The sequence below is a fragment of the Monodelphis domestica genome, chromosome 6 (genome assembly GCF_027887165.1).
Source record: "Monodelphis domestica isolate mMonDom1 chromosome 6, mMonDom1.pri, whole genome shotgun sequence".
NCBI classification, from domain to species: Eukaryota; Metazoa; Chordata; class Mammalia; order Didelphimorphia; family Didelphidae; genus Monodelphis; species Monodelphis domestica.
In genome coordinates, this window is record NC_077232.1 from 180,527,387 (window position 1) to 180,550,133 (window position 22,747).

The window sequence follows — 22,747 nt, forward strand, 5'->3', positions numbered from 1 at the left end:
ACAGTGTAATAGGAGAGAAGAGTGATACAGATAACTATAATACACAATAATATATAATAAGCACATATTGCAAATGATATTCTGGAAAATCTATATCTGTATAGTTACATAATTGAGTGAGAGTTGTAAGGCAGAGGAATCAAACTCTGGGCCAGTGGCAGCAATCCTGGGTGTGAACAAGATTAAAATGTAATTAAGAAATATTTAACAAAATAAATAAAACACAACAGGACACAGAAAATGTTAATTTGTTCTTTGCGAAGTTAATGTGTGGCCTGCAGGGATCCTCATGCGTGATTTGTTGCTGCTGTTGTTGTTCAGTTATTTCAGACTTGTTGAACCCCATGGTCCCACTGGGGCCTTTCTTGGCAAAGATAACTGTAGTGGTTTGCCATTTCCTGTTCCAGATTATTTTATAGATATGGAAATTGAAGCCAACAGGGTGAAATGACTTGCCTAGGATCACAGAACTAGTAAATGTCTGAGGTTACATTTGAACTCAGTTCTCAGGTCTTCCTGATCCCAGGCCCAGTGCTTTATCCACTGTGCCACCTACCCGCACCGTATGTTGGTTTAGTGGCCCCATTTCTATTTGAGTTTGACACTACTGTTGTAGAAAATACAAGATTCCCCTGTTTATTATTTGCTTAATATTAAGGATGCTATTTCATCTATTTGAGCACAACATATTCCATATACATCCCTTCCAGCAGGGTGTCTGGCACTTATATGTCAAAGTCATGTAAGATACCTTAAAATATTTAGAAAATAAAGATACTATTTTGTGCAAAGAACATCTCTAAGTTTAAAAACTAGGCATTATGTAAGGAAAACAAATCTTGACAAAGGTCTTTGCCAAAGTCATGGAGGACATCCAATTCAGGGTCCAAGTTGAAGATGCATTTCCTTAAAGATGTTGAAGTCTTCCAAATGCTTTTGTTTGTAGAGAACAATACATTGGGTGTTTTTAAGCCTGCAGCCCTGAAGAGCATCCTCAAAGGAAACCATATTCACTTTAGAATAATTTTGCCTAAATATTTATGTAGGAAGAACTAAATGTATGAACAATGATTATTGTCAGTGCAGTTTGATAGACAATACATTTGGGGCAAATAAGTTGTGCAATGGATTAAGCACTGGGCTTGGGATCAGAAGGACTCTTTCAATCTATCTAATCTCTATCTTGGACAGATCCTACAAATGAAAATTGGGTTTGTTACAACATTGAACTAGACGGGGACTAGTCTGGATTGCCTTTAGGAAACCACACAGAACAATTAATGACCTAAAATTTCTTCCCATAGGAGACCAACCAGCCAAGACTGATCTTTTTTTTTTTTCAGGTATCACTTTATTTTTTTTTTAATTTTTATTTGGTCATTTCCAAACATTATTCATTGGAAACAAAGATCATTTTCTTTTCCGCCCCCCTCCCACCACCTCTCCCATAGCCGACGCGCAATTCCACTGGGTATCACATGTGTTCTTGATTCAAACCCATTTCCATGTTGTTGGTATTTGCATTAGAGTGTTCATTTAGAGTCTCTCCTTAGTCATATCCCCTCCACCCCTGTAGTCAAACAGTTGCTTTTCATTGGTATTCACTCCCACAGTTTATCTTCTGCTTGTGGATAGTGTTTTTTAGATCCCTGCAGATTGTTCAGGGACATTGCATTGCCACTAATGGAGAAGTCCATTACATTCGATTGTACCACAGTGTATCAATCTCTGTGTACAATGTTCTCCTGGTTCTGCTCCTCTCGCTCTGCATCACTTCCTGGAGGTTGTTCCAGTCTCCATGGAATTCCTCCACTTTATTATTCCTTTTAGCACAATCAAGACTGATCTTTTTAAGGACAATGCATTTCTGGTGATTCTATTAAGTAAGTAACAGAACAATATAGTTTTCAAAGAACTAGACTTTAGGATCATCCCAAAAGGCAAAAGAACATGGTAGATGGGAATAGACTGAAACACTGCAAATTAAGAATTGTGCAGGAGAAAGGGGAAAAGAACCTATGTGTACCAAAGTATTTTTAATAGCTCTGTCTGTAGTGGCAAAGAATTGGAAACTGAGGCTATGTCAATCAGTTGAGGAATGGCTAAACAAGCTGTGGCATATTGTTGTAATGGAATATTATTGTACCATAAGAAATGATGAAAAGCATGAGTTCAGAAAAACCTAGAAAGACTATATGAATTGATGCAAAGGGAAGTAAAAAGAACCAGGAGAACAATGTACACAGTAACAAAAAAATTATACAATGATCAACTGTGAAGGACTAAACCATTATCAGTAAAGCAAGTTTCCAAGATACTCACAAGGGATCCATGTTGAAAAATATTATCTATCAAAGAAGGAGGAACTCTTGGAATCTGATTGCAGATCAAAGCATGCCATCTTTAACTTTATTTCCTTCATGAATTTTTTATTGTATATGTGATATATGTCTTCTATCATGACTTGGGCAATATAGAGATATGTATTGCATGAAAGCACTGGTATAACCTACTTACCATCCATGGGGAGTAAGAGAATCTCAATCCTAAGACATGAGAAAACAATTGTCAAAATTTGTTTCTACATGTAACTAAAAAAATAACTTAATAATAATAATAAAATGAAAACAACTGGATCACAATGCACATCACTGGAGGGAGAGCCTACATTGATAAGATCAAGCATCTTATTAGAATCAATGCATTAGAAAATGTAGAGCAAATTATTATGTGAGGTCTGAATGTGAAAGTATACCTTCTGGGTACCAGGGAAAGTTTAATTTAAGACACAGTATAGGAGTTAGGACTTAAAGACAAACTGAAGTTGATTATTTTTTACCAAGGTAGAAGACGTTATATTTATCACTGATAAATTTCAGCTCATTACATTCAGCTCCATGTTCTATCCTATCAATATCTTTTGGGATCTTGATTTTATCATGTAGTATGTTAGATATTCCTTCCAGTTTTGTGCTATCTACAAATTTGCTGAGCCATACCAATCATCTGTATCTTTATTCAAGTCATTGATAAAAATGTTAGATGCTATCTTGGAGTATCTCATAAGGAATCATCCATTGAGATACTCCAAGATAGCATCTAATTATTTTGCATTGAATCTGGTCATTTAATTAGTTCTCCATATGACATGTAACATTATATAGCCCAAGTCCTTCTATATTGTTCAGAAGAATAGCATGAGTAAAAGTGTGATCTCTCTGAATGGAATATGAATGTGAACTTAGAAGTCTCAGCTAGTTCAACCCTTTAACTTTACAGATGAGGAAACTGAGGCCCTGAAAGATTAAGAAAACTGTGTTGAATCACATAGCTAGTAAGTATGGCAGGTTTTGAATCAAGATCTGCATGATTGCTACAGACACTTTTCCATGTCCTTTTTTCTTATTCTGTTCCTTTTGAATAATGTTTACCTTACCAATTCTAAGCCCCACTGCATTACATTTCAATGAAAAAGAACTCAATTTGTCTCCTTGACTTAGGGTCTCTAGTTTGTCTTGCTTGTTATGTACGTTGTGTGTAGACATCTGAGGCCATGACTCTTAAGGCTAGTGTCTTTCACCTCTTCCCTTCCCAAATCAACCTTTTTCTCTTGCTAATCTCTTGTATTTGACCAATACTAGTAATGGAAACAACAGCTGTGGCAAGTAAGTATTCAGTGTCTTACCCAAGACCTATCTTTAGCAATTTTTTTCTATCAGTATCATTTGAGCCCAGATGATGAATCATGGTACAATGTAGTCAGCCAGGGATTTAGGATCTGAAGAGCTGGGCTCTATCTGCATGGCCCTGGGCAAGCTTTAGCCTCTAAAATTCCTCATTTATAAAATGTGATCCCTTTGGGCAATAAAAAAAAATCAGTGATCCTAAACTATGAACTATGATCACATGTACTATCTGAAGTCAGAGATGCAGATCTGAAGATCAGATAAGAAGCTGGAGTTAGAGATATGGATTTTGGATTTATTTGCAAAGCCTCTAGTTGAAGTTAAAGGAAAGAGAAACATTACTACAGAAACTTGATAGATAAAAGGAAAAAAAGCCAAAGGCAGAACCTTGGGCAACACTCATTTTCAGTTCAGGGAAGTCCATAAAGCATTAGCAAGAGTTAGAGGGGCAAGTTGATTAGGCGTGGCCTCCTCCAATTAAAAAAAAAATTCCTCTATGTCTTATTTACTATGAAAGGAAACATATTGAAGAGTTTGTGATAAAGAGAGTAATTGAGTTTTTCTTCTTCAAGGATACAACAAAAATTCTGTAACTTCATTGACTGGAAGTCAATATGAAAAAGTTTTTTACATTTTTCAATATCATAGAATAGTTGCTTGCTGAATTTCCCCTGTACTCCATGAACAGCCTCTTATAACCTCCGGTATACATGTGCCCAGGTTGGAAACTCCTGGATTAATACTAAGAACAAGATCTAGTAGAATATTATATCTTTGGTTTTTGTTTATTTCTGAATACAGCTTTCTTCTCTTACTTCACCATGGCATGGAGCTGATGACCCTGAGTTTTCTAAGACTATACCCACAATATAGAAGCCCTAGAAGGCTATTCCAAGTTGGAAAGGCTGGAGGTTGTATTCTTGCTTCTAGACCAGTCAGTAATAATGCATTAAATTATGATACTAAAATAAAGAACAATAACCAAAGTGTATATATAGTCCACTATATATAGTACTTCACTGTTCTATTGAGGAAAGAGTATTATGTTTCATGAGCATGGTGTTACAGGAAGACTTCACAGGCATCCTCTCCATAGAATATGCTTTGAGGGCAGTTTGAGATGTCTTGGCATCCCTAAACATTTTGGTATCAGGCTATCTCAATGCATAATAGCCCAGTATTTAGAAACTTATTCCTACACAATAGAGTTTTGTATCTCCCAGAGGTCTCTGTTAAAATTTAAATATCCTTGGGACTTCATTAACTCATTAAACCATCATCAATCATTAACACCTCAAGGGACATTAATTTATCATACTACTTTTCTATATGATGTGAAATACAGGACAAGGTATATTTTGATGGAGGGGAGAGTAGAGGAAATGGCTCAGGGGCTCAGGAACCAAATGGCTTTAATACTGCTGCTACCCTTGGGCAATGCTTCAGGAAGGATTTGTCAAACAGGAAGAAATGAACTGAGATTGGGGCACAGCTTTATTTTGCTGGTGTGTTCTGGGCGTGATATCATCAACTTGGTTTCTATACCAAGTGCTCTTCTAGCCTTGGACACACAGATTTAATGGTAAGCCCCACATGTGGTGTTTTCTCAAGGGAAAGGGATATACTTCACCCTCCAAACATCTGATTGAGTTGACTGACTACAAGTCTCAAAAGAGCCCCTTAAATGTTTTGCCAAAGGAATGGAAAGCCAGCACTCTCCAACACCATTTTTGCTCTATCATTGCGAAAGGCTGAAGATCACAACTTGCTCTAACTCATATTCACAGAGCCCCTCAGTAGTTTAACTTCAATACTGGAACAAAAATGAGATGCTGTAGGTCATTCAGTGGCTAACAAAATAAGATTTACTTAGCCATGGGAAGAGAAGGATCTAATCATCATTAGGGATAGACATTAAAGAGTCCTCTAGATGACTCCTTTAGTCAGGCTCCCTTACCTGAACTACCATTATGATCCACCAACCAAGCATTGTAGAGGACCCACTGGCCACCTCTTGGCTGTTCCATAGTCAGGTAACATAAAAATGATGTTAATAGTTTGAACTTTAATTTCCTGAGCCAAACTAACTGAAGGATAGTTTTCACTTCTTTTAAGAAAAAACTAGGGGGAAGTGGTGAGGGGTTAGAATGGAATTAGAAATCTACCTTTGATGGTGGTCTAGTTCTTCTCCCCCACCCCCAAATTACTATCAGGTCTTCTATTATAAACTATCAGAATTATTCCCATTATAAGCTTTGTAATATTGCTTGTGATATACCATCTGATTACCCCAACTTTCTATTGTAGGTGAGGGGTCCCGGAATTATTGCCAGGAGAGTCCTGGATGCCTAGGAACTAAAAAAGGGAGAAAAGTAGATAGGGAAATGTGCCAAAGATAACCTGCCTGCTTCAAGATTTTGCCTAAGGCCAATTCTCTTCTATCAGAATTCTGTTTACTCTTAAAACTCTTATTATTAAAATTTAATAATAAACCATATCAGGCATAGGAGTAGCCTACTTTAGTAGAAACACTTAATGAATTTCTTGCCTTCTCCTTTATGTTTACATTATTTTATATCATAATAAAAATGAACAAAAGCCAGACTATTTAAAGGGTAATAAAGCTCATATTGACTTGTGTACAGGCAAAGATTATGCCAACTGAGTTATGCTTTCTAAAGCCATTTATATTTCCTAACAAGTATATCCAGATATCTGCAAATTGAATGAGACAAAAATAAATTAGAATGATAATTCTGCATTGTAAAATTATGATTTGGTGTATACTTTTCTACATCTGACAACTGTAAAAAATTTTTTTAATGATAAATTTTTGCTTTTTTTCCTTTTGAGGGGTTGAAGAAAAAGTCAGGACTGCAAAATATATATTGTTATATATAAAAGACTTCCAGGTTGTGCTAAGCATAAATTTCTGGTCCCTAAGTAAAAATTTCAGAAACGACTCTTTCACTTTATTAGCTGCAAAAGGAATAGTAGGAAAGCCTGTCACCACTACCATCTCTGTGCACGTATAGAGACTATTAGGTAGTATGTACATCTCTGTCATCAGGGGAATTTGAGCACTATTACACAAATCATATAAAATTACATGGCAGAAGCCTAAATGTAAGAATGAATAATTAACAGATTTATTATTCAAGATCATTTTAATATTTCTATTGCTATATCTAATCATTTGTTTATTGAAGTTAAAATCTGCCTTCTTTAAAATCATTAGCAGTAGTGAATAAATTATAATATATTCTAGTTTACCACAGATCTATATTTTCCATATTTTAAATATTTTTCAAAAGGGATGGCAGTTAGGAGATACAGTAGATAGAAAGCTGGACGTGAAGTCAGAAAGATCTGAGTTCAAATTCTGTCTCAGACACTTACTAGCTATGTGACCCTAGGCAAGTCACTTAACCTGTCTGTTTCAGATTCCTCATTTATGAGATGGGAAGCAGCTAAATCTACTAGTGATTTTATCTTCTACTATAGATTATGTCTTTAGACATAATACATTTTGGGGCAAGTTTGAAAATGTTAGGAAGTCTGGATTTTCTTTCTGAAATATCTTTTCTTTTTCAGAGAATAATTTGGATAAATTCAAAATGGAAAAGAATGATCCTCATCCTTCATCAAATCTTATAAACCATCCTGAATCTTTCCAGACTTTTTCTGTTTAGTGACCTCTAGCTAACAGCTATGTCACTGTTTAGAGGTCAGTCATACAATCAGTCTCATGATGGACAACATGGGCAACTTTCATGTTCTAAAGAATACCTTAATATGCCAAGCCTTGGCTTCAAAGCATCTATCTATCTATCTATCTATCTATCTATCTATCTATCTATCTATCTATCTATCCATCCATCTCTCTCTCCACCTATCTTTTCCTCTTTCTGTTTTTCCCTTCTTCCCTCTCATTCCTTCCTCTACCAATTTATCTCTCTTATCATTCTCTCTAAATTCCTACCTTTCTCTCTCACACACTAAATACTGATCTATCTACGTAGATCAAAGAATATTAACCATTTTATTTCATGGACACCTGATAGTCTTGTGAAGTCAATGCATAATATAAAATACACAGGTTTATAAAGGAAACCAATTATATTGAAAAAGTCATCAATTTATTATTATTTTTAATGCAAGTTTAAGAACCTCAAGTTCAGAACCTCTGACTAGAGGTATTATCATCTACAAAATAGGGGGCCATCATTTTTGACATGCATAGATCATCTCAGTATGAATAAAAATGTTATTATAAACAATTTACTCATTGACTCTAATTATACTTTAAATCTGAGACTATTTCTTAAATTGCTTAAGTTTTCTATGAATACTCATTTGAATAGAAAGCAAAATTTCTGGCCTCTTTAAAAAGTTGGTTAAGACAAATTTGTAGCAGTTTTGTCATTTTTATAGTATCATATATTAATGTATTTTAATGTGAGAATGCTTGCTCCCCAGGGTATTAAGAGCAAATTTTCACATTTTTTATTATTTTCCCAATATATGTGAATGTTATAATAGAGGTTATAATAATTAAGGCAATGAAATGCCTTCTTTTTTTTGAAGTATCATCTTAAATACATAAAAATTTACCCCTACACATTACTGTTAAAACCATACAGGAGGGGGTTGAGAACAATCTGTAAAGAAAAGAAAATATTTACAAACTAAATAATAAAGCATTCAAATTTAGCTATTCTCCTCCCCAGGAATTAAATCATCGGATTCAACTTCTGTAATTTGCAAATGTGACTTCTTATTTAGTCTTAGATGCTGAATGAAACTGCTATTCCTCGGCTATTAACTTAATGTTTTAGAGAGGCCACAATTTGTCATTTATGGTCAATTTAAACAAAATGATCAGTACTACATACTAATTATTTTCATAAATCCAAAAGTTACAAAAAATGAAGAGATTGCATTAGGAATCATGATGAATGCTATTTATGTCCCAAAAGGAGAATCATTCTATATACATTAAGCAGAGTTATATGAAAAATAATGATCCTGCCTATATCTTTCAGGTGAATCTCTGTTTTGGGGAGTCTCAATCTCATGTGCTTTTGTTACCCCCTTTTCATTATTATGGAAATATAGTGATCACAACTACATGCATATGTACAAATATTTCACATATATATTTGTGAAAAATAGAAACATTTGTACCTATACCTAAGGCATTTATAATATGTACATATAAGTGTGCATATAAGTATGTATATATAGTAGTAATATACATATGTATATATACATGTATTGTATAGCTTTTGAAAACATTAATCAAAAAGCATTTATTATGTTCTTACTATTAATGCCAGCTACTATGCTTGGTTCTGGAGACACACAGAAAAGAAAAAAAATAGTCCCTGCCCTCAAGAGGCTCACATTCTAATGAGGGAAAACAATTTTATATAGAAATCAGTACATGTGAGATATAGGCAGAATAAAGGGAAAATAACGTCAGAGGAGAATTCCATCAACTAATGCCTATTTTGTACCTATGTGATTCTTCCTTGTGAGAAAGCAGAATGAATGAGAAACAAGTTTAAATGTGAGCCAGCATGAGTGTTGGGGGGCAGACGAGGATGGAGGGTGGAACTCGGTGGCAACAATGGGAGGAAATAGAATCTGCCACAGCTGCTCTGTTTAGATTCCCCTAGAAGGGGACTGCCTAAGGTAGACCCCAGGACAAAGGGATAAAGAAGATGAAAACTAGGATGCGAAGCAGGACAATAACTGCTGAGACCCCCGAGCCTCCACCCTAGTAGTCCCAAGCTGTGCGCCAAGATCTCTTTAGCATGTTACAGAAGCTGGTGATGAACTACACAGTACCACGAGGAAAACTGGCTCGAAGCAATATTGTCTGCATGTTATGGGTAATGATAACCAGGGCTCCTCTGGGAGAAGGATACAATGATTTCATCTCTGTAAGCATCTGAGCTCCCCTTGGATGTAGAGACCATTAAACTGAGAACAGAAGGGTAAATCTTAGGCAATGATTTCTAATTGGGAAGTAAAAACAACTTATGTTGGATGGACAGCAAATGCTGCTGATCTTTAGGTAATATGGATATTGATCAGCTTTCAGGATGAAAGGAATGAGGACCACACCCCACCTACTCACTACTCATTCCAAAATTCAGGATGCAATTGTTTTGACAAAAGAAGAAAAATTAAAATGTAAATCAAATCTCAGGAATCTTTTTTTAAAGAAAAAGTTCACTTATTTTGCTTTTCTCTATTTTGTCCTTTTCAATTAATAATACACACACGCACACAAATTATATATATATATATATATATATGTACATATATATATATACACACACACACACAAATATGATATAATTTATTTAATATTTATTTATTGGCCAAAATATAAGATTAAGGAAGAGAAGTCATAGCATCATAGCATGTCAGAGTTGAAAGGGACCCAAGTGGTCATCCACTTCCCAGAGATATGGTTATCCAGCTTTTGTTTGAGGGCTTCCATTGAGAGGGAATTCATAATCCCTGGATGTAGATCATTCACTTTTGGGTAGCTCAAATGATTAGGAATTTGCCTAAATTTGTCTTACTCCTGATTCTCCCCACCTAAGGTCAATCAGAAGAGTTCTAACCCTCTCATATGAGATAATCCTTAAAATATTTGAATATAAGTGACATGAGCCACTCTTCTCTATGCTGAACATTCTCATTTCCTTCAAACAGTCCTTATGGTATACAGACTCAGTGAATGCCCTTTATCATTTCTGGTTATCTTCCTCTGGATATTCTCCAGTTAATCAATGTCCTTGTTACATTATAGTTCCCAGAACTAAACAAAATATTTAATAAAGATGTCCAATGAGGGCAAATTCATAGGGGAGCAACACTTCCCTATTCCTAGAAACTAGGACTTTCTTAGTATAGTCTAAGATCACAAGAGCTTCTTTGGCTACCATATCACCCTGCTGGGGGCAGCTAGATGGTACAACAGATAGAATGTCAGACCTGAAGTCAGGAAGACTCATTTTTCTGAGTTCAAATCTAGCCTCAGATACTTAATAGGTACGTGACCCTAGACAAGTCACTTAATTTTGTTTGCCTCAGGTTTCTCATCTAGAAAATGAGCTGGAGAAGGAAATGGTAAACCACTCTATAATCTTTGCCAAGAAAACTCCAAATGGCATCATGAAGAATCAGACATGACTGAAATGATAGAACAACATCATCCTACCAACTCATGTTTAGCTTTCAGTCCATTCAAATCCCTAGATCTATTTATTCCAAAGTGTTGTTTATCCAGTTCCTTTCCCATCTTTTATTTAGGAAATTCATTTTTAGTACTCAAGTACAATACTTTGCATTTAATTCTATGAAATTTCATATTATATTTAGCTCAATATTTTAGATACAGGGCTGATAAACTATGACCCATGGGTTAAATCCATGCTACTTCCTATTTTAGTATGACCCTCAAGCTAAGAATGCTTTTTTAAAATTTTTAACTGGTAGGAAAAAATGAAAAGAAGTACAATATTTCAGAAGGCAACTGGATGGCTCAGTGGATTGAGAGCCAAGCCTAGAGACAAGAGATCCTGGATTGAAATATGGCCTCAGACATTTCCTAGCTATGTGGCCCTCAGCATATCACTTAATCCTCACCACCAAACCTTTACCTCTCTTCTTCCTTGGAACCAATACAATACACAGCATTAATTGCAAGACAGAAGGTAAGAGTTTTTTGTTTTTGTTTAAAATGAAGTATAATATTTCATGACACATTAAAATTATATGAAATTCAAATTTTAGTGTCCAAAATAAAGTTTTATTTGGATGTAGTTATATTCATTCATTTATATATTGTTTATGGCTGTTTTCATCCTATGAAGGTCAAGCTGATTAGTTGTTATAGACAGTAGGTATGTAGTGCTCTCATCACTTTGCCCTGCTATCCAATATGCTCCAAATTGCAGTGATATACTTACAACTCAACAATATGTAGAGTACCATACATATCACTGTACCTAGCGCAACATTTTATTTATTTTTATTACCAGTACATACCTATCAGGTCAAAATCGGAAGCCAATGAAAGTCATGCTTTTAAGGAACATTGGAGAGTGGATTATTTTGTTACTGAATTAGATGATAAAGTATTGGGTTTGTTATGTAATGACACCAAAGCTTTGCTAAAAGAATATAAATATATATCTACATTGCTAGACTAACTGCTTATCAGAATATTTGCAAAGGCACAAGAAAGCAATGGTCAGAAAAATAGATAATTTAAAAGAGGATATCTCATTACAGCCTAATTTTTTGACAAAAAAATAGGTGAAAATGGGGTTGCAACTAAAGTAACTTTCCAATTGGTTCTTTTGTTAGCCAAGCAAAGAAAGTACTTTTTTGATGGTTCTTTTTTAAATTCTTGTTTGATTGAAGCAGATGAATAAATATGTCTAGAGAAAATAAACTTGTTAAAGAAGGTTAGCCTTTTGGCTCAATTAAAATTATATGCTTGTGGATTTATATTATTATTTGGCAGTATCTATTTGTGTGAAAAGACATATCCAAGGATGAAATGGGTAAAATCATATGACAGATCAGGTAACAAATGAACATTTGCATTGATTGTGATAATAAGGAACATTAACTTTGAACTTCAACCAACTAAGATGTTGTGACAGAGGCTGGCACTAAAGAAAAAGTGCCAGGCTGAAGAGTCTGTGAAACTGATTCTCCATGATGGGGGGAGGGGTCCAAGGAGAGGAGAAGACTCTGGCTGTTAGAGGAGTTGGTCTCTCAGTCTTGAGAAGCCGAAGACAGAAGGTGGGAAAAAGACTTTCTCCTGAGGGTTACCCACCTTTTCCTCTTGGTGACTGGAATCTTTCCCCCACAACATTTCCCAATTGAAGGGAGTTTTTGAGGAGAAACCTGAGCAGACTTTACCTCAGCTCCTGTTGCCCAGGGGTGAGTCAACCTGACTTTCTCTCAGGGGGTTTAAGCTGCTCAGGCCTAAGTTCCCCCAAAACTCAAGGAGGCAGGAAAAGGGTTTTAGATAGAGACAGGGACCCCTTTTCCCCACTTCCTTTTCCCATTCTTTCCATGCTAATTATTTCATTGTATTACCTTGATTGAGTTAACATTAAAAAAGTTATCTTTTCCCCAAGCTGAGTGTGAATGAACAGATCAAAGGGAGACCCTTTGGTCTGGAGTAGTGGAGGAGGGACAAGAGGGACAAGAGCAAATTGGGGAGAGCAGCTTTAGCTAAGGTGGGAAGGTAGAAGGGGGAAAATCTTCAAACCCCCACTCCTCTCTCTGAGCCAACCCTAAACATCAACTGTCTCCCCTGTACCCCACTTTGTGAAAGGAGGTTCTCCTCTCTTTCTCCCTCTCTATACTGAAAGACTGAACCCCTCAAATACAACTTAACCCCCATTACAATACAGTGTTATATCCCCAAAAGAATTCCATTCTTTTCTTTGGTAGGCCAGTGTCACAAAAATATGTATACTCAGTTACTTATTATTTTTGTTATAGTTTTAATTTATTAATAAAATTTTATGGAAATTTGTTCTCTTTTCTTAATCTTCATAATGTCCTCAAGTTTTGTCTTTTGACCTAAAAAGCCTACAATACATATCTGTTCCTTTAGAGAAGAAAGTTTGACAACCATGATCTCTTGTAAAGGTATTTTTGGATCTTCTTTCTGTGAACGAACATTTTAGTTATTCTTCTCAGCAAATTCAGTAAATCAGAAAAATCAGTAATCTGCAAATGAACAATTCTGGTAAGTATACTATTTACGCCTTTTTCAAAGTAATATTAAAAAATGTTTAATGGAAAATTTTCTTTGTTACTACACAAACACCAGGAAAACAAGATGAAGACAAATTCTGCTTAAGAAAATGACAAAATACATTACATATCCTACAAACCCTTAGGACTTATACAACATGCAAATTAACCTCCAAAATGAGTTTCAATGAGGCAGAGCCAAGATGGTGGAACAGAAGCATGGAAAGCTTGAATTTCTCTGAGAATCCTCTCTAACCATTCTTAAAATAACACTCCGAAACCAATACTAGAATGACAGAACAAACAGGGAGACAAGAATGAAACAATTTTCCTGGAGAAAACAACTTGGAAGTTAGGCATAGAGATCTTTTGTGAGAGGTGAGCTTAGTTTTCAGCAAGGTTGAACAGTCTGAACATCCTGTAGCAAAGATGCACTAAGGAGTACTGAATCAAGCCAACAGCAAGCTCTCTCATCCCTACTACTCCATGTTCTGAACCTGGGCCCAAGTCAACTTTGAGACTCTGAGACTCTTCCTAAGCCAATAGCAGAAGTTCCAAGCCCTAGTTCAAGCCTACATTGAGGCCCCAAGTCCTAGCACAAAGGAGTCCATGGTGCAGTTGTCCTATGCAAACCTAAGGGGCTACCCAGAGCCCCTGTACAAGATTGCAGTAAGACCCAAAATCCCAGTGCAAGGCATTTTATAGTGCTTTGTGCTCTGTGTAAGCTCAGAATTACATCCAAAGCCCCTGGCCAAGCCTGAGGTTAAGCCCTGAGCCCCAGAAAAAGGTAGCTTACAGTATTCTAAAACTTATAAACTCTCAGCAGGCCCTGGGTGAGACAGAATAGCACTGGGAGGTGTTTATCAGAGCTTCCAGCCCACAGACAATCACACCACCTTAGAAATACTAAAACTTCCAGAAACCAAGAACTAGAGGTAAGAAAGGAAAACTAAGCAAGGAAAAAGTAAAGTTTAAGAGAGTGCCTCCCTCTCCTGTGAGAACACAGCCCACCTTTAAGATAAAAGTAAAAGGTCAAGAAAAAGGCTGGAAAAATGAGTAAACAAGAAATCCCCACCAAACCACAGAAAATTATTATGGAAACAAGGAAGAATAAGACAAAAACTAAAGAAAGGGAACAATGAGATAAAAGCACCTATCTACAAAACTTCAAAGAAAATATGAATTGGTCTCAGGCTCTGTAAGAGTTCAAAAGGGACTTTATAAATCAAATAAGAGAGGCAGAGGAAAAAACAGGGAAGAGAAATGAAAGCAATGCAACAAGGAAATAACATGTTAAAAAGCAAAATTGGGGGAATGGACAAAAAGGCACAAAAAATTCCAATGAAGAAAATAGTTGTTGTTTTTTTTTTAAGTAGAATTGGCCAAATGGAAAAGGAAGTTCAGAAACTTATGGAGGAAAATAATGCCTTGAAAATTAGAATTGGGCAAATAGAAGCTAATGACTTCATGAGACATCAAGAAACAATAAAACAAAATCAAAAGAATGGAAAAAACCATATCAAATATCTCTTTGGAGAAAGTAAAAATGGATATATGATTCAGACATAAAGGGTGATAACATAAGCAAATCAAGGGAGCATAGAATAGTTACCTGTCACATCTATGAAGAAGAAGGAATCAATCAAGAGATAAAAAACATTGATATGTAAAATGAATAATTTTGATTATATTAAATTTAAAAGTTTTTACATTAATAAAAACAATGTAATTAAGGTTAGAAGGGAAATAAACTGGGAAACATTTTTGCAGCAGATTCCTCTGACAAAGGTCATATTTCTCAAATATATAGAGAACTAAGTCAAATTTGTAATAATACAAGTCATTCCCTAATTAACAAATGATAAAAGGCTATGAATAAACAGTTTTTAGATGATGATGTCAATTATATCAGTAATTATGTGAAGAAATGTTCTGAATTACTCGACTATGGAAATACAAATGAAAACAACTCTGAGGTTCCACCTCACACTTATCAGATAGACCAATATGACAGTGAAGGAAAATGACAAATGGCAGAGGGGAATGTGGCAAAATTAGAACACTAATACATTGTTGGTGGAGTTGCAAACTGAGCCAACCATTTGGAACTATGCCCAAAGGGCTATAAAACTGTGTATAACCTTTGATTCAGTAACACCACTACTAGGTTTGTATCTCAAAGAGATTTTTAAAAAGCAGGGATGGTCCTATTTGTACAAAAGTATTTATAGCAGTTCTTTTTGTGGTGGCATAGAACTGGAAATGGTAATATATGTAGAACAAATTGTAGTATATGATGGTGATAGAATACTATTGTGGTATAAGAAATGTTGATAGGGTGATTTCAGAAAGAGCTGGAAAGACATACATGAACTGATGCAGAGTGAAATTAACAGAAACAGGAGAACATTGTACATAGTAACAGCAATAATGTACAAAGGTCAAAGACAGCTACTCTCATCAATAAAAAGATCTAGGACAATTCTAAAGGGCTTATAACAAAGAATTCTATCCACTTTTGGATAGCTGGAAGAAACCTTAGAGCTTATCAAGTTCAACCACTCATTTTTTAGATAAGGAAATTAAGGTTCTGAAAATGTAATGATTTTCTTAAGGATCTCATAGAAAGAAACTGGGCATGAATACAGAACCTCTGACTTTAGAACTAGTCCTTCTTTCTGCTCTACTATATGGAAGACTCAGATTTGTATTACACTTTTCTGACTTCAAATCTAGTGCACAATGCTTGTATAATGAGAAAATAATGGAAGCTTATATTTCTCACTACTATAGCTGGGGGAACTTTGCAGCAAGTGGTGATAGAGAATTGTATAAAAAACAAAACAAACTATGCTAATTATAGAAAAAAAGAAATCCTTTACATGAACAAAATAAATGTACCTGGGATAACAGGAAAAGATACAATTAAGAAGAAAACCTTCACTGAGTTGCCTTATCTGTAACATAAGGGAATGGGACTTAGCCTCTGACTAAATGTATGTTCTTGTGATCTGAAAAAAGTGAGATATTCAGTATCTTCACAGAATTCACACAAATCCATTAGATTAAGAACATCCTCATAGTCATTTTTAAAGCACTTTGGAATTATGAAAGAAAATTTATAAAATCATTCATATTCCCTTTTGTCTCATGTATCTCACAGGCAGTTGGATTATTGATCAAGTGAGCCAACTGCACTAATATAAATATAAACAATACTTTTTATATTGGTAAAAAATTGGAATGAAAAATAATGGAATTTAAGTTCTTTGAATGTAGAGATAGATTTTTGTACTTGTATCTCCTGAAACTAATAGTGCCTAGAACCTTAGATGCCCTTAAAAAGGCTTTTAGATTGATTCATTGATATTATGATATAAACTAAAGTAGAAAGCAATAAATTCACTAGATATTTGTAATAGATAAGATTCCCTGATAATTGATATAGTTTATTAAGCTTTATTTTTTTAAGTTAGTAGAATTCTAATAATAAATAAATAAATTCAAATGTACACATATATCCACATTGAGAGAAGGAACTGTGGGAGTAGAAATGCAGAAGAAAAACCTATAATTTATCACATGTTTATATGGGTATATGCTTTGGGGTTTTGGTTTTAAAAGATTACTCAATTACAAAAATGGATAATATGGAAGTAGGTATAACACATACATAACTCAGTGGAATTGCTTGTCAGCTCTTGAAGGGGGAAAGAAAGAGGGGAGAGAGAGAAAATGAATCATGTAACCATGAAAAATATTTTTAAATAAATAAATTTAAAAAGTAAAGTTATGAGAATTCTTTTAGAAGAAAATTGGATTTAAGTAAAATTTTGAAGCAAGAAAGTTATTTTTGGCACTTTCCTATCTACTTTTCTCTCCTTTTTGGTTCCTATACTTCCAGTATTCTCTTGGAAACCCAAAGTTCCCAACCCCTAAAATGGGTACAGAGGGTTATATGATTCCATAGCTTAGACAATAGTACATAAATGCATGAAACTTGACCTTTGGATACAAGTGGAGATAATTCCACTTGACAATTTCCAATGGGAATCCCAACAGCATCTGGCTGCTGGTGTATTTTCCTTCAAACCAGACTGCCATCACTCTTCAGTCTTACAGTATGTTAAGTATGAGTAAGGTAAAGTCTTTAACTTCAACTCCAGCCATATTGGTAGGGATTCTTTTCTTTTTGAGAGATTATTTAGCTAAAATAGAAGCATTGGTGATGTGATCTATGTCTGCTTCCTTTGGAGAAGTGCCAGGAATTGTGTCTATCTAGCTAGGTTTGTATTTGGGTAATGTGAAGTAGATCAGTTTGGCTGGAGTAGAGGGGTACACGGAGTTTGACATGCCAGGCCATGCAGATTGGAGACAAATTGTGGAGGGCACTGAATTCCAGGGAAAAGATAAAGGAATTTACTCATAGAGTTTTGAGCAATGGATTGACATGACTGGAACTGGGCTTTAGCAAGATTCCTCTGGGAGGAGTATGTGGAGACAAAGGACAGAAAACAGGGAGATCTACTATACTGGTCCAGGTAGGAGGCAAGGCAGACTTGCCTTGAAAATGAGGAGGTGGCAATAAACTAAGACAAGATAGACTAGAGAGATATCGAGTAGATAAGACTTAATAGGATTCTGTGATTACTTGCATGTAGCCAGGCAAGCAAAAAGAAGATGTCAAAGATGACTTTTTAAGCCCAAAGGGATCATGTGGATGCTGGTGGTGATGGTCAGCAATAGAAAATATAGGTGAGATAATTGGTTTTGGAGGGATAGGGATTGTGATTGCGGTGATAGTAATCTTCAATAAATCATCAAAAATGAAGAAGGTGCTTAAGACATGATGCTTAAAAAAGGGCTGACAAGCACAACCTACAAATCAATGAGCTTGACTTAAATTCTTGGCAAAATTCTAAAATGTATCATTGAAGAAATGGGTCCCTGACTATTTGGAAAAGGAAGCGAAGAGCCAGCATAGTTTCATAAGGAATAGACTCATCTGAAAAGGCCTGAGTTTGGGATTCTCTCCAGCCCTGTAGGGAAGTTTCAGGTGTTCTCAGAATGTCCTCAGATTTAGGAAGATCAGCAGATTAGAAGATACACTCTAATCAACAGAAAGTTGAATATTATCTTATAGTAACAGGACCTGGAGATGAAAGACTTTAGTTGTAATCTTGAACCTGTCATTTCTTGTGTGAACTGGAGTAGGTCACAACCTCAAGCAGCCTCAATTTCTTCATCTGTAAAATAGAGCTAATGACATTTGCTCTAATTATTTGTAGGGTTGTTATAAGAATCAAAAAGTGAGGTCTGTAAGATATTTTGTTAGCATAAAGCATTGTTAACCCAGAAAGAAATGAAACCAGGGAAGGCACTGTTTTTGTGGAACTGTTAAACTGCAAAGTATTAAAAGTTCTGTATGATAAAACCAAGCAAGTGAATAAAATGGCTGTGTTGGCAATATAATTTCTTGTAGGACTATTTATAGTCTAGATCTATGATTTCTTAGTTATAGAGAGCTCCCAGGTTGAAACACCCACCAGTGATGTATATGGAGACCTTTTTTTTGTAAAGCTTGTCTAATAGAATTTGTCTATGGGTCCTGAGAGATTAAATAACTTTTTTTCATAGTCACACAGCAAATAGGTATCAGGTTGGACTTGAACTCAGGTCTAGGTCTTCCTGACTCCAAGGTCAGTCTTCTCTCTACCATACCATCTGACTTTCTTATTGATGACTAATAGAAAACCAACAATTCATCATCAATCATATCATAAATGAATAAATGTGACATTCCTACAATTTTGGAATGGGGCTAAAAACAGTAGTAAACAAATTTACATTTAAAAGTGAAATATGGGCATCTAGTGGCTACACTTCCTATCTAAATGACTCTGGGCAAGTCACTTAACCCCAACTGCCTAACCCTTACCACTCTTTTGCCTTGGAACCAAAACTTAGTATTGATTCCAAGATGGAAAGTAAGAATTTTTTTCTAAAAGTGAAGTATTTAAAAATTTTAAATACTTTTAAAAAAGTGAAGTATTAGGGAAATCCCTCTTGCTTCCTAAAAGTATGCTTATGCTCAAAGGTTACCACTGACTTTTCAAACTTGGACCAAAAATAACTGCGCGCTACTGACACAATCTTTAATCTTATGCTGTCAGTCATTCTGGTTCCACTATGAAAGGCTCCCAAAGAATACCAGCAGAAATGAGCCTTCTTTTGCAATTACTTGGATGATATAATGAGTTAATATGATCACAACTGAGAACTTCTTTTCCCTAGTCTTTATGTCTTCAAATAGTCATTGAACTTAAAAAAGTTTGTTCATTTTAGTCAATATTCCTTTTTTTCTCAATCCATACCTTTGCACTGGGGCAACTAGATGGTACAGTGGATAATGTGCCAGGCCTGGAACCAGGAAGACTCACCATCCTAAGTTAAAATCTGGCCTCAGACACTTCCTGGCTGTGTGACCCTGGGTAAGTAATATAACCCTATTTGCTTTAGTTTCCTCATCTGTAAAATGAACTTAAGAAGGAAGTAGCAAACCACTCTAATACCTTTGCCAATAAAACCCTAAATGGGATCATGAACAGTCAGATATGAATGAATGGACTGAACAAAAACAACAACAACAAAATCTTCCCTATAAATAGGTAACAAATACCCAAATCAATTCTTTGCTTCATATTTCTTTTTTTTTAATTTAAATTAATTTATTTCATCAATTTAGAACATTATTCCTTGGTTACAAGAATTATATCATTTCCCTCCCTCCTCTTCTCCACCCTTCCCACAGCCTACACACAATTTCATTGGATATTACATGTGACCTTGATCAGAACCTATTTCCATGTTGCTAAAGTTTGCACTAGGATGACCATTTAGAGTCTTCATCCCCAATCATATCTCCCTCGACCATGTATTGAAGCAGTTGTTTTTTGTTCTGTGTTTCTACTCCCATTGTTTTTCCTCTGAATGTGGTTAGTGTTTTTATAGATTGCTCCAAGTTGTTCAGATCACTGCATTGACACTAATGGAGAAGTCCATTTCATTTGATTGTACCACAGTGTCTCCCTGTCTCTATGTGCAGTGTTCTCCTGGTTCTGCTCCTTTCGCTCTGCATCAATTCCTGGAGGTCATTCCAGTTCTCATGGAATTCCGCCAGTTTATTATTCCTTTCAGCACAATAGTATTCCATCACCAACATATACCACAATTTGTTCAGCCATTCCCCAATTGAAGGGCATCTCCTTATTTTCCAATTTTTTGCCACCACAAAGAGTGCAGCTATGAATATTCTTGTACAAGTCTTTTTCCTTATTATCTCTTTATGGTGCAAACCCAGCAGTGCTATGGCTGGATCATAGGACAGACAGTCTTTTATCGCCCTTTGGGCATAGTTTCAAATTGCCCTCCAGAATGGTTGGATCAATTCACAGCTCCACCAGTAATAAATTAATGTCGCAACTTTGCCACATCCCCTCCAACATGCATTACTTTCCTTTGCTGTCATGTTAGCCAATCTGCTAGGTGTGAGGTGATATCTCAAATTTGTTTTGATTTGCATTTCTCTGATTATAAGAGATTTAGAACACTTTTTCATGTGCTTATTAATAGTTTTGATTTCTTTAACTGAAATTTGCCTATTCATGTCCCTTGCCCATTTATCAATTGGAGAATGGCTTGATTTTTTTTTTTGTACAATTGGTTTAGCTCTTTATAAATTTGAGTAATTAGACCTTTGTCAGAGGTTTTTGTAATGAAAATTGTTTCCCAATTTGTTGCTTCCTTTCTAATTTTGGATGCATTAGTTTTGTTTGTAAAAAAACTTTTTAATTTGATGTAATCAAAATTATTGTTTTTATATTTTTATGGATTTTTCTAGCTCTTGCTTGGTTTTAAAGTTTTTCCTTTCCCAAAGATGCATACTATTCTGTGTTCACCTAATTTGCTTATAGTTTCCTTCTTTATATTCAGGTCATTTACTCATTCTGAGTTTATCTTGGTGTAGGGTGTGAGATGTTGCTCCAAACCTAATCTCTCCCACATTGTCTTCCAATTTTCCCAGGAGATTTTTTTTTTATCAAATAGTGGATTTTGGTCCAAAAAGCTGGGGTCTTTGGGCTTGTCATAGACTGTCTTGCTGAGGTCACTTACCCCAAGTCTATTCCACTGGTCCTCTTCTCTGTTTCTTACCCAGTACCAAATTGTTTTAATGACCACTGCTTTAAAATATTGTTTGGCATCTGAGACTGCAAGTCCTCCCTTCACATTTTTTTTTCATGATTTCCCTGGATATCCTTGATCTTTTGTTCTTCCAAATGAACTTTGTTACTTTTTTTTTTCTAATTCAGTAAAAAAGTGCTTTGGTAGTTCAATGGGTATGGCACCTAATAAGTAAATTAATTTGGGTAGGACTGTCATTTTTATTATGTTAGCTCATCCTATACATAAGTAAGCAATGTTTTTCCAATTGTTTAGATCTAGTTTTAGTTGTGTGGAGAGTGTTTTGTAGTTATGTTCATATCATTCCTGTGTTTATCTCGGCAGATAGATTCCTAAGTATTTTATATTATCTAGGGTGATTTAAAATGTAATTTCTCTAATTCTTGCTGCTGAAATGGGTTGGAGATATATAGAAATGCTGATGACTTATGCGGGTTTATTTTGTATCCTGCAACTTTGCTAAAGTTGTTGATTATTTCGACTAGCTTATTGGTTGATTCTCTAGGACTCTTTAAGTAGACCATCATATCATTTGCAAAGAGTGATAGCTTTGTCTCTTCATTGCCTATTTTAATACCTTCCATTTCTTTTTCTTCTCTAATCACTACTGCTACTGTTTCTAGTACAATGTTAAATAATCGAGGTGATAATGGGCATCCTTGTTTCACTCCTGATCTTATTGGGAAGGTGTCTAGTTTATCCCCATTGCAGATGATGTTTGCTGATTGGGTCAATTTCAATGCACATTAACAGTTGAGTATTTCCTATCTCCAACCATTTACCCTTCCAGTGTATTGATTTTCTCTACCCTCTCGCCATGTCCTTCTTTGTGACATATAAATTTACCCCCTTCATTTTCTTTCCCCATTTCTTTTAGTAATAACCTCTTTCTAAAAATTTCTAGTTGTATATATATACATATATATATATACATACATACACATGTATATGTATTTCTATATACATATATCTATATACATATTTATGTCTTGTCATTTCATCCCATAAAAAGTTTG

At 35.3% G+C, this 22,747-nt stretch overlaps 1 protein-coding gene across 2 annotated transcripts in view; it reads right to left on the minus strand.

Annotated features, from left to right (window-relative positions):
* The window catches only part of TTC29 (tetratricopeptide repeat domain 29), a 258,913-nt gene that overhangs the window by 142,003 nt on the left and 94,163 nt on the right, over positions 1-22,747 (minus strand). The gene's annotated exons all lie outside the window — the stretch shown is intronic.